This window comes from Cryptomeria japonica, chromosome 10, assembly GCF_030272615.1.
Source record: "Cryptomeria japonica chromosome 10, Sugi_1.0, whole genome shotgun sequence".
NCBI classification, from domain to species: domain Eukaryota; kingdom Viridiplantae; phylum Streptophyta; class Pinopsida; order Cupressales; family Cupressaceae; genus Cryptomeria; species Cryptomeria japonica.
Genome location: NC_081414.1, coordinates 373,221,122 through 373,234,175, shown reverse-complemented (window position 1 = coordinate 373,234,175; position 13,054 = coordinate 373,221,122).

The window sequence follows — 13,054 nt, the reverse complement described above, 5'->3', positions numbered from 1 at the left end:
AAATTATTTCTAAAATTCTTAATAACATAATTGATTATGATTGATATCTAATTTTAAAAATAATGGTATCCAAAATTAGAATGTCAAAGTTTCTTAAGTTATTGTTATTTTTATATTTCTAAATTAAGGTTTTTTATTTTATGTTTTTCTAATTTATGTTAAATGTGATATAAACTTTGATCTTGTAAATAAATTAAAAATTAAAAATAAATATTATTTTTTCATTTTTAGATTAGTAACTATTAACCTTAATTCAATTAATTGGGACTTCATATTATTCAATGCCCTATTAAATAAAGTCTCTTATAAAGTATTTTTAGACGTATTTCTATTCATAAAAATTAACAATAAATAATTTAGTATCTACACAAAAATTACATTTAAAAAATTATGTAAATCATACCTAGAAAATTTTGTACTAATTATATATTAGATTTTCTTTGGAACATATATGTTTATTTTATACTTTGTGTGTGTTAAAAGAAGTTTTTTAATGTATACTCCAACCTTGAAAATTAGTTTTAATAATTTGGGAGGGGAAAGAGCTAAAATATTAAAATTATATTCATTAAGAAAAATTACCTACTCGAAATTTTTTTGATATATTTTATATATGATCAACCACCAACATTCGTATTACATAATTTATATGGCCAAAAACTTACAAAAAAATATAAGAAAATCTAGAGAAAATCTTAATCAACAAATTAGTTAATCTCTAAACCTCAAAAAATGATTTATTGAGCATCTATAAGCTACCCAAGCTAAGATCTCTCTTTTGAATTTGAATCAAACTTCATCTTCATATCATGGTATGCTTTGGAATGCTCTAGAGAATGTTTCTTTTCTACCTTCTATGATGCCAAATAAAGTAGCTATTGTAATTGATTGCCTCTACACGAAAAATTTTGATATCATGTTTCAATAGTATGAACTACCTTCTATCAAAGTTTGGCAACAAACTGATCCTCTCATCATTATCATTGGCATTAATCTAATCATATTAAGTGAACTCTTATTGATAACAATTTTAGTCTCAATGTATGTAGTTTAGACCTATTAGATTGCACCAATGTTTACTACTATTGTATCAGTTCAAAAAATCTTTCTATTATAGGTTTTTATAATTTAGGTCACCAAACTCTAAGCAATATCATATTGCCTATTAAGCTAGGTAATGCTAGGGGCATTTTCTTATAATATTATCTTAGGTTTACCATGTATTCACACCATGGGTGTAATCCTATCTTCCGTACACCAGCCTATTAAATTCATTCATAATAATAGATAATATATGATAAAATTTGATCTTCTAACCCTTTTTAATATTGTCAACAACTTGAAGAGGAGTTTATTCATAATAATAAATAATATACAATAAAATTTACTATAATCCCCTTTAATTCTATCAACAAGTTGAAAAGGGTCATGAAAAGCATCTTTTGTCATCTACTCTTCAAAATTGCATTCCTTCTTCTTCACCAAAGTTGATTACTCCATCTATACCTATTTCAAATGTTGAAGTACATATTTGTGTTTATCCTTCTACCATATGTCTTGATTAAGATTGAGTTCCTTAGACCTCATTCCTTCCTTTCCAAAAGAGTATAAAATTAATTCTCTCACATTGATATTCTAGATATTTATATAAAACCTTCTAAATTTTAAAACCTCTTGATATATAGATATCTCAATGACTACTTGCTTCCTACAAATCCCTTACAAATAAGATTAAAATAATAAGATAATACATAATGTTTTCAGAAAAGTAGTACTTTCATATTTTCATTGTTTATCCTTCAGTTTGAAGCTTTCAAGATTTCTACATAGTTAAACATTTTGTTTGCAATCAAACCAAAATTTTAGAATTTTACCCTCCTACTAGACTCCTTACTAAAAAACATAAAGTTTGTTATTCCTTCAAACAGTTGTAGATCTTATACCATAGTGTTTTACTTAAAATAAGCTAACTTTTCTTGACAAAGCGACTTCCAAATTTGAGAACCTAAGTTGAAATATCATGAATAACCCTTATATTTTAAAATAATGAATAGAGCAATTCTAAACATTCAAAAATTTAAGCATGTTTGAATTAACTTATTAGTACTAACAATCTTTCCTTGTCTTACAAGTATTAATGTCTACAAAAAGATCACTGAAGTATGAATTGCAAAAGGTGGTCCCACCATCCAAAATCAACTTAGTGTGGGATTAAATTTTTGACACAAACCTTGGCCTTTTTTATGTGGAGAAATTCAAAAGAATTTTTATGGGATGTGTTGGAAACTTGAGTTATTGTGTTGTGTTGTCATTGGTGTGAGTGCATGTGCGTGTGTGTGTGTGTGTGTGTGTACATATACATATATATACATATCTATGGTATATACATGTGTATATATACATATACATATCTATAGTATATACATGTGTATATATGCATATATATACATATATACATATATATGTGTACATATATATATGTACATACATATCTATGTGTACATATATATATGTACATACATATCTATCTATCTATCTGTGTGTGTGTGTGTGTGTGTTGTTGGCATTTGCATGAAGATTGCATTAATGATATGTTATGTTGTCATTGATGTCAATTAACTGGTAATGATATAGTTGATATTATTGACATTGTCTTGTAACCAGTAGGAAGAGCTTTGTGGAAGATATTGAAACCGGTATGTAAGTTTATGAGTTGAACCGGTAACCGGTAATAGGTTAAAAGGTTGAAAGGGTATAAGAAGTTTAAACCCTACTAGTTGTTGAACCCTAACATATGAAAAGTTGTTGAATTGGTTATGTTTATGAGTTGTAATGATGACGACACGTGTGATCATTGTATGAAGATAAGTTCAAATTGTTTTGATGGATTTTTGTCTAGGGAATGAACAAAGTGTATTGCATCTAATGTAAAGCATGTGATGAGTTACTGAGTCCGAGGAAGAGGTGATCAAGGAGAGGTTGGAGTTTTATTGATTAATGTGTACAGATTGCTATGTAAATCCAACTGTCATACTTGAACCGATTTGTTTGTAATCTCTATGAGAGAATTAGGTTTTTGTTGTGTTACTGACCTAATTGATTTGTTATAAGGTCAATGAAGTTGTTTTGTAAAGGTGTTGGCAGAAATCAGTTGAGTGTGTGGTTACCGAACCAGATAATGAATATGTAGTTTGAGTAAAGGCAGATTGGAACTTAAAAAGGATTTGATCAAGCAAGTGTAGTGCTATTCAGACAGATCAAGCAAAACCCTGTTGTTTTCTAACAATTACAACAGAACTGAAATCCCCTAACCGAGTAAGATCTAACAAGCTTGGTTACTTCTTAAATCCTCTAACAAGGTGATCCATTAGCTTGGATTCTCAAATCCTCTACCGAGGTTACTCCTAATAGGGTACTTGTTTCTAACAAGGCATTTGTAGTTAATCCCTTAACTGGGTGATTCTTAACAGGACTTTTGTAAAAGCTTTAACAGACTTGGCTCCTAACAGGGCGAACTTCAGAAGAGTTCAGATAGTTATCTTGTGAGTCCCATCTCACCGTGGTTTTTACCTATTTTGGGTTTCCACGTCAAAAAATATTTGTATCATGTGGTGAATGTTTTTGTGGTTATGATCTTATGGTTGATTTGATTAAATACTTAATTATTATGATAAGGCATGATAACCGGAAACATTGAGAAATGAAGTCAATTGACATATGATAAAGCATTTGGATGTTTACAAGTTTAATGTTGTTTACTGTCAAGTTGGTATAATAGTTAAACCGGTTGATATTGATTTTTCTTATGAGATTATATCTTGACAGAGAAATCTTATTGATAAGTTTACTTTGTGTGATTGAGATTGAGATTGGGAAAGTTTGTATTAGTTTTTCAATTTACTGATTCACCCCCTCCCCCCCTCTCAGTAATCTACCAAATATGTATATGTATATGTATATGTATATGTATATGTATATGTGTGTGTGTGTATGTAATATATCCTTATACATGTATATATACATATACATATACACACATATATACATATATATACATATATATACATACATATACATACATATATTTACATATGTATGTATGTATGTATGTTTATATGTATGTATGTATGTATGTATGTATGTGTATGTGTGTGTGTGTGTAGACACCTAAAAATGTCTCATTGATCATGTACTAATTATTGTTCTAATTGATTAAATAATTCTTTAATTCTTTAATTAAGTTAATTAATCTTATTCTTCTAATTTCATATTTCCTCATCATCTTACTAATTATTCCATTTCCAATTTTGTCATCATTTAATCATTTTAACCATTTTTCTAATGTTAATTAAATATTTATTATTTAATTAATTTTGATTAATTCCTCAATTTAAATAATCTTTATTATTTAAATAAATAAAAAATCAATTTCTATCTCTATTCAATTAATCATTAACCCTTTTCTAAATTTATTTTTTTTTGTAAGGGGTAAACGCTTTTAACCCAAAGCTATGAACCGGTGGGATTTGAACCTTGATGGCAAGAACAACAACACAACAACTTAACCATCACAACATGTCACTATTGGAAACCCTTTTCTAAATATTAATTAAATATTTATTATTTAATTAATTGTGATTTTAATCCTTTAATTTAAATAATCTTTATTATTTAATTAAAATCAATTTCTAGAAAAATAAATAGTTTCTTTAAATTATTTAATTAACTAATTGTTTCTTTTAATTTCATAATTCTTCTAATTTAATTTAATTTCATAATTCTTCTAATTTTATTTAAATTCATAATTCTTCTAATTTCATTTAATTTCATAAATTCTAATTTCATTCATTCTTCCAATTTCTTCTAATTTCAAATACATGTGCATGATTTCAAAAATCTAATTGAAAATCAAAGTCAAGTTCTAAATATATTCAAATAACAAAATTGAATTTAAAATAAACTCAATATTTGAATTAAAATCTCATACAAAGATTAAATTGAAAATCAAAGTCAACATTCAAGCACATGCTAAATTAATTAATTCAATCAATTAATTAATTAATTCAATTATCTCTTCAATTCCTATTTCTATTTTTAGTTATCTTTTTCTAAATAAAGCTCTCAATCAACTTTCAATCAGTTAAATATCTCCTCCCCTTTATTTCCTCCAATCATTCTTTTTCATCCCTCAGTCGGCTTTTTCTCAGTCAGTTAACTCATTTAATCTATTCAATCTATTATGTTTCACCTCCAAATCAGCAGTTCAACTATCAATCAGCATGTGAGCTCACATGAGTTCCACCTCTTGATCAATCTATTCACCTTTTAATCAATTCTCATCCAATAATCTATAAATTGAGCATTCAATCTTCATTTTTTGACGTGGAAACCCAAATAGGGAAAAACCACGATGGGAGTTGGTACCCACAAATATTTGTACTCTTTTAAAGTATGCCCTGTTAGGAGCTTAGCCTTCTTAGGATCTTACAATACACCCTATTAGGAGTCACCCAGTTAAGGGATTTGCCTAGCAGCCTAGTTAGGAGCTTGATGATCTGTTAGGACCAACCTCATGAGAGGATTTACCACTCTTTTTGAGAGCTTCCCTGTTAGGACCTGCCTAATTAAGGGATTTAACCTCCTACAACTGTTAGGGAACAACAGTGAAAAAGTGATTTGTTACTTGCACTTCTCAACTTGCTAGATCAAATCCAGTTATGCTCAACACTTTGCAACTCTCAAGAAGATCTCACACTACTCTTGGATGGCTCAACACATTATCTTAAGACCACCAACACAATAAACATCAACTATGCCATCCTAAATAGCCATCTCAACTAGGTCGACCACTAAACCCTAATTACATCATGAAATTACAATACAAATCATAAGAGATCATCTCAAATCAATATACAAATCATTACATCGAATTACAATGCAATATCAATCGTTGGTTGATTGAAACCCATCACGAAAATCCAATCTGTACAAAAATCAAAACCTCAAAACACTCCACTAAGCATTTTGTTGTTTCCCAAGAAATTATTCCTTGAATCGTGCCAAAACAACAATCAAACATTTCACACAGGTTGTGTCATGTTACCACCTTCATGTAAACTTTCCATCGATCACCGCCATAACAAAAATCATTACTGGTTTGATGACTTCTTCACCGGTCCTTAAACCTTAGCAAAACTTCTTTAGAAATTTGAAACAAGCCTTCCAGTAGTCATCACAAGTTTCATTTCTGGTTAGATACTCCTTTCTATGATACAAGCTCACATTACAAACTGCAAAACACCAATCATTGTCGATCATCCAATTCAACCAAAACATCTCTTCTTTACCGATTAAAGTCCTAATTCACAATCTTTTGTTCTTTGTCGGTAAACCAAATCACTTAGATGACAAAACAAAACATCAAGAACATCAGTAATCATCATTTGACATTAGTTGCCATTAATGACAACACAAATAACTGATCAAGTCATCTAACCACAAAATATCAGTCTTTTATCCTCTATTGGTTCAGTCATCCATCTTCAACTACATCACCTACATCATCTCATTCTGCATCAATTATGCCAAATGCCAACACTAGGTTGACACCTAACCACCAAATAGACTCAACAATTCCAAAACCACAACAAGAAATAACTCAAAAGCATAAGCCAACACAACACATGGCTAATCATAAAGATAGAAACTCCCAGAGGCGTACCAACAATCATGGCATAAGAACAAGGACCAAGGACACATGTAGCAATGGAGTGTCGTCACATGCTATCCTCACATAGAAGGGAAACCACCATGATAGACATGTCTCTGCATGCTATCCTCAAAAAGAAGGGCATCATCCTGATAGACATGTGGAGCCATCTCAACCTATGAGAGAACAAGGGAGGCTAACTTGGCATCACAATGGCCTTCCCAAGCTTATCCTAAAACATCCTCCCTAGGACTAAGTCTTGGGGCTCACATCCATTATTATCTTGATTATATGAATCTTAATTACCCAACCCATCTAATTAATTTTTAATGTTATCACTTATTTAAATCAAGGAAAACTTTCAATGTGCCTTGGTGTTCTAGACTCTAAGCATCCTTGCTAGGAACCTCCTAGTAGCCTATCTCTCACGACTCCAGTCATCACATGAAAGCCCACTCCCCCTAACCATGTTCCAAGACCTCTAGGGAATACAACAACAAATCACAAGGAGGCTCAATTACAACATTAGTAATAATCCTCATAGCATACACAATAAGCATAGCAAACCAATTGCCCAAATGCCAACAAAGCCAACATATAAATCAAGAGCCTCAATAAGATCACATATAACAAGTAGCCAAAAATAGTGCATAAAATCATCCAAATCAACCATATATATAAATAAACCCTCAACAACGAAGCTCATCAACTCACTGGAGCAAATCATAAACATAACCTTAACAACAAGGCATATCAACTTGCTAGAGTAGCAAAACAATCTCTATGAAAAGGCTCAATCAACTTGTCGAAACCAAAATACAATAAAATAATCAAATATGAACATATACGACACTAGAAAATGTCAGAAAACATTATCACAAGCCTCTGGTACAAGGACAAAACTGATAAAATTGACCCGAACTAGCAAAAACCATCAAAACACAGTTACAGAGTAGAATCGTGCATTTGAGAAACAGAACAACGCATTTGTGAAACAGTTTAGCGCTTATACCTAATAGTATAGCGCCTATGCCAAAAGAAATAGTGCCTTTGATCAATGTTTTAGCGCTTATATACATAACATTAGCACATTCGTTGGACAAAATAATGCTTTTAAAAATACTAATAACGCATATATTAAATACAATAGCACTTTTACTAGAAACATTAGAGCATATGTTCAAATAGCGCTTTCAGAAGACTCGAATAGAAAAATTAAGAATTACAACAAGGTAACATATTTCGCTCAGACAATGAACGATGCCAAAACCATGATCAATAGAAACACCTTAACAAATAGAGGCCAAAAGAATAAACAAAGCAACAAAATGGAGTCAAATTGATGATACATAAAGACTTCCAAGAAGAAACTCCCAACAGAGTGGAATGTACAGACAACCTACAAAGAACACCAACAGAGCTCCCAATCTACCTTATGGGGCTATTAAAACTCAAATCAATACAAACAACCCCTTGAAAAGGCTAGCTCACACATAGAAATCAACTCAGAATACCAGAAATAAAACACAGGAACACATAGAGAATTGCTGGAACATACACGACAATAATCAAACAATACTTTTTCTTTTTTTTTCCTAATTCCATATGATACAACTATATTATAAATATATATCCAATAGTTCTCCCCAAAGCCCCTGAATAGATTCTTTCTGCAAACACAATGCATACAATCTTTTCTGAAACAAAATGCATAGGGGAGAAAACTCCACCAACCTAGAAATAAGAAGTAATGGCAAAAGAAGTTGATGAAGTGCACACCACAGTCAATCCAAGAAAATCCAAGCAAAAATCCATCTCCAAACCTCCAGCCAAGAAATCAAAAAGCAGAAGAAACTCTAGAAAATGCTAACCCAACAAACTGCACAGGTGGTTGAATAAATAAAAATTGCATTCAAACTAAAGCCAAAATCCAACCAATAGAAATATTCCAAAATACTATATATTCTACCTACCATGCCCAAATATGACAATTTTATATTTCCAAAGCTATTTAGCCAATAATCATAAAGGGTAAGTACACTATATAATATTTATTTACCCACATGTAGAAACAAGAGATATTATCAAATAAATAAGCTAAGGCCCACTAATAAATAAACCAAGGGCAATTAAATAAACAAAAGCCACAAATAAAATATAAAACCTTATATAAATATAAACTATGATTAAATAAAAGCCATAAATAACTAGACAATAAATAGCAAATAAATAATTAAATAATAAATAAATAACAATTAATTAATTAAACAATAAATCAATAAACGAAATAAATAATAAAATAAATAAATATAAACTATTAAATCCATAAGGCTTAAATCAAATAATAATAAATCACCCAATAATATTTAATTAACTAAACTATATAATAAATTAAATTAATGTTAATAAACTATATTAATCAAACATTATTTAAATAAATAACTAAATACTCACAATGCCACCAAAAAGACCACAACTCAACATGCTACCACGAAAACTCATGCTAAGACAACTGACTGACAAGGGATGACAACTTAATCATAGAGTGTGTAGAGGGAACTCATGCCATCTCCATCAACTTGCCATTGGGATTGAGATAGGCTCAGATCTGTGAAGCTAGGTGGAGTCGATGTCTAGTACCTGCAATCTTACAACCACCAATCCCCGATACAACATGCAAATAATATATCATAAATACACAAGCAATTGATAGAGAATCATAACACCATATCCAGCTCACAATGAGTGATATGACATCGTCCCTATCACCAAGACACTAGAAGACATTCACAATCACTTAGCATTAACTCAATCATCATGATCATAAAATAGGGTTAGCTTTATCATAATATCATCGAAATCTCATGAGCAATATAATCCATCTAGATAGAAAGTGCATATAGAGATCATCAAATATGAATCCATCATCATAATAATCAAGGATGGACACCATCATCCACATAGGTCATCATACATCATATGTCCATACAAATGTCTATCATCGTGAAAATAACATCGAAGATGCCAATAGAGTCATAATCATAAATCAAAACATCATATAAGAGTCTAGATAAGTCCATCAGTGCATAAATCAAAAGATAAGTCGAGGAGGGACACTACATCCTCCCCCCCTTTGCCTAGGCTTACTCCTGGAAGCCTGAGAACAAATAGGGGTAAATCTCTCTCATCCGCACTACATCCTCCCAAGTTGAAGAATCATCACTCGGATCCCATTGGACCCTTACTTTCTCTCCGAGGGTCAGCTCTCGACATTGAAGAATGCACATGGGCTCTAAAGAAAGTTGCCCGACCTCTACCTGCAATGAATTTCAATCCAAAATGTGTGATACATCAAGATGATAAGGCCTCAAAATAGACACATGAAACACATCATGGATACGAGACAAGTTGGACGACAAGGCAAGGCGATACGCTACAGGACCAATCCTCTCCAAAATCTCAAATGGTCCAACAAATCGAGGTGCCAACTTAGAGCCTTTTCCATAATAGATCAAACTCTTTCATGGACGCACTCTCAAAAATACCTTGTCTCCCACATAAAACTGTCTATCCACTCAATGAGCATTTGCATATTTCTTTTGTCTGTCCTGTGCTGCTATCAAATTCTCTCTAATACGTGCCACCTGCTGCTCCATATCCTGCAACATCTCTAAACCAATAAGGACTTTGTCCTCCAAACGATCCCAACTCAAGGGTGTCCAACACTGTCAGCCATACAATGCCTGAAAAGGGGACATGCCAATCGAACTATGATAGTCATTATTATATGCAAACTCCAACAAATAGAGGTAATCCTCCCAATGAGAATATTGATCCATGACATACATCCACAACATATCCTCCAAAACCTGATTAACCCTCTCAGTCTAACCATCTGTCTCAGAATGATATGATGAACTGAAGTTCAGCTACGCTCCTAAATCATGCTGAAGGGCAGTCCAAAATGTTGAAGTGAACATTGGATCACGATTTGATATAATCCATCGAGGAATAGCATGCAATCTCACTACACCCTCCATGAAAATACGAGCTACTGTCGCTACTGTATATGATGACTTGATCAGAGAGAAATGTGCCACCTTGGTCAACCTATCCATGATGACCATAATAGCATCATGTCAATGTGAAGACATAGGCAATCCAACTATAAAATTCATAGATATGATGTCCCATTTCCAATCTGGAACCAAGTTTGACTGCAACAAACCTACTGGATGTTGGTGCTCTGCCTTCACATGCTGACACTCTAAGCAATAAGGCACAAAATCTGCTATATCTCTCCTCATGCCTACCCAATGATACAACTATCGTAAATCTACGTGCATCTTCTTGACACTTGGATGTGTCGAGTAAGGTGCATGATGGGCCTCTAATAAGATCGGTGATTGAAGAACATCTGAAGGTGGAACATAAATACGTCCCAAATGTTGAAGAAGACCATCAGACTCCAATGAATAACCAGCATATCTGTCATCCAAGGATATCCTTGAAGCAATCTCTATACTGACCTCCTGGTACCAAACATCTGAAGGAAGGGCACTAAGAATCTTGCTCCTCAAATCCACACCTAGAGTCATCACTGAAACCTCATGCCTCGTGCAACTTAGAGCATCTATTACCACATTCTCCTGACCCAGAATGTATCTCACCTCAAAATCATACTCACACAAAAACTCCATCCAATGTCATTATCTAGCATTCAAGTTCGACTACGTGAAGATGTACTGCATACTACAATGATCACTATGCAGCTCAAACTGATCCCAAGAAGGAAATGTATCATCGAACCAAAGCATGAACCACTGTCGCTAGCTCTAAATCATGAGTAGGATAATTCAACTCATGTCGTATGCTATCACTCTACCATCCTGCATCGACACTGCTCCAAGACCCTCCAAAGACATATCTATGCACACCACAAAATCACCCAAAGGATCTGGCACTGCTAGAATAGGTGCACTAGTTAGATGCTCCTTAAGGATCCGAAAAGTTGTCTCACACTGATCTAACCATACAAACTTCTTTCCTTTCCTCTGAAGATAAGTGATAGGATGAGCAATCCTCAAGAAATCCTAAACAAATCTACGATAATATCCTGCTAGACCCATGAAACTGCGAACCTCACCCACATTAGTGGGTGCTAGCCAATCCACAATAGCCTGGATCTTAGAGGGATCCACTATGATACCCTATCCTGATATAACATGGCCAAGATATCTTACCTCTTTCTGGAAGAACTCACACTTTGCCATATTGGTGTACAAGTGATTCTCCCGAAGACACTACAACACCTATCTCATGTGCTCCTCATGCTCCTCCACTGATCTTGAAAAGACCAAAATATCATCCAAGAATACAAGCACAAACCTGTCGAGATAAGTCCTGAAAAATCCATTCATCAAGATCATGAAAACTAATGGAGCATTAGTGAGACCAAAAGCTACCACTGTAAGCTCATAATATCCATATTGAGTAAGAAATATTGTATGATGAATATCCACCTCGTGAATCCTCAACTGGTGATACCCAGACTCTATCTTTGAGATAACCTTTTCATCCTTAATCTGATAAAACAAATCATCAATCCTTGGCAAGGGATATCGGTTTTTCACTGTCACATTATTAAGTTATTTGTAATCAATGCACAAGCAAAGAGATCTGCCATTCTTCTTCAGAAACAAGACAAGGGCACCCCATGGGGAAACACTAGGACAAATGAATACCTTAGCTAACAACTCCTCCAACTGCAATCTCAACTCACTCAACTCCTGAGTAGTCATCTGATAAGGAGCCTTAGATATAGGCTCTGCTCCTGGAACTAAATCTATTTGGAAGTTAATGTTGTGCTTAGGCAGCATACCTGGAATCTCACTAGGGAAAACATCTGAAAACTCCTGGAGGATGGGATAATGATGAAAGAGATCATCATGATTCTCTCCCTCATCCAAGTCATTCACCCTCACTTCAAACAACTGACAACCCTACCGCGCACATCGCTTCAATTGCATAGTAGAAATCATGCGAAGAGAAACAGGTTGTTGAACACCCACTATCTCCACACTCTTCCCACTATCATCCAAAAACTACACCCTCTTGCCACAACAATCTATGTTAGCCTGATGCACTCCAAGCCAATCCATGCCTAACACAACACCATATGAACCCAAAGAGAGAACATGAAGATCCATTGAGGTGGTACAAACTCCCAAATCCAACATACAACCATGCACAAAGGAATCAATTAGTACCTTGGATCCCGTAGCCAACTCAACCTGCCACCTATCACGTTTCTTTTCCACAGCAAGCCCGCATCGCTCTACTACT